Source organism: Manacus vitellinus, unplaced genomic scaffold, assembly GCF_001715985.3.
Source record: "Manacus vitellinus isolate BGI_N305 unplaced genomic scaffold, ASM171598v3 scaffold_12_pilon, whole genome shotgun sequence".
Lineage (NCBI taxonomy): Eukaryota > Metazoa > Chordata > Aves > Passeriformes > Pipridae > Manacus > Manacus vitellinus.
In genome coordinates, this window is record NW_021938949.1 from 2,690,248 (window position 1) to 2,690,798 (window position 551).

A 551-nucleotide genomic window follows, 5' to 3' on the forward strand; every position below is an offset into this window, starting at 1 on the left:
AAGACAAGGCTGTGCTTGCAGGAGGGCTTGGCTGGGAGGAAAGTCAGCCTCGTGTTTACGACAGCGGGACTCGGATTCTCCACGTGATCCCTGACAAACCATTTAATCCCAGCGCTCTGGGAGGGAGGAATCACCTCCCTGTGACACCCGAGGCTTTGGGTGCCAAGCTCTGTGGGGCACAGCTTGCACCTGGGCATGAGGCACCCTGAGCAAACGTGGCCTTGGGATCGCTGTGGAGCTGCTTAGGAGTGGGAGGCTAATGGGAATGGGGAGCTGGTGCTGGAGCAGCCACACCAGCCGTGGCCATGGCAGACCCAGAGCAGAGCCCGTCCCAGGAGGACTCAGGTGCGGAAAGAAACAAAAAACAAGGTAAAAAAAAATAATAATAATAACAACCACCAACCGCCTGCAAAAGCACCTCAAAGTCCTTAAAAACGCCCTCAGGCATTTGCCGAGCAAAAATCCCAGGAGAGATGTTGGAACAACTCCAGCTGCCTCCCTGGGTGACACTGAACCACAGCACGTCACCTTCCCGGGGCACAGGGCTGGGG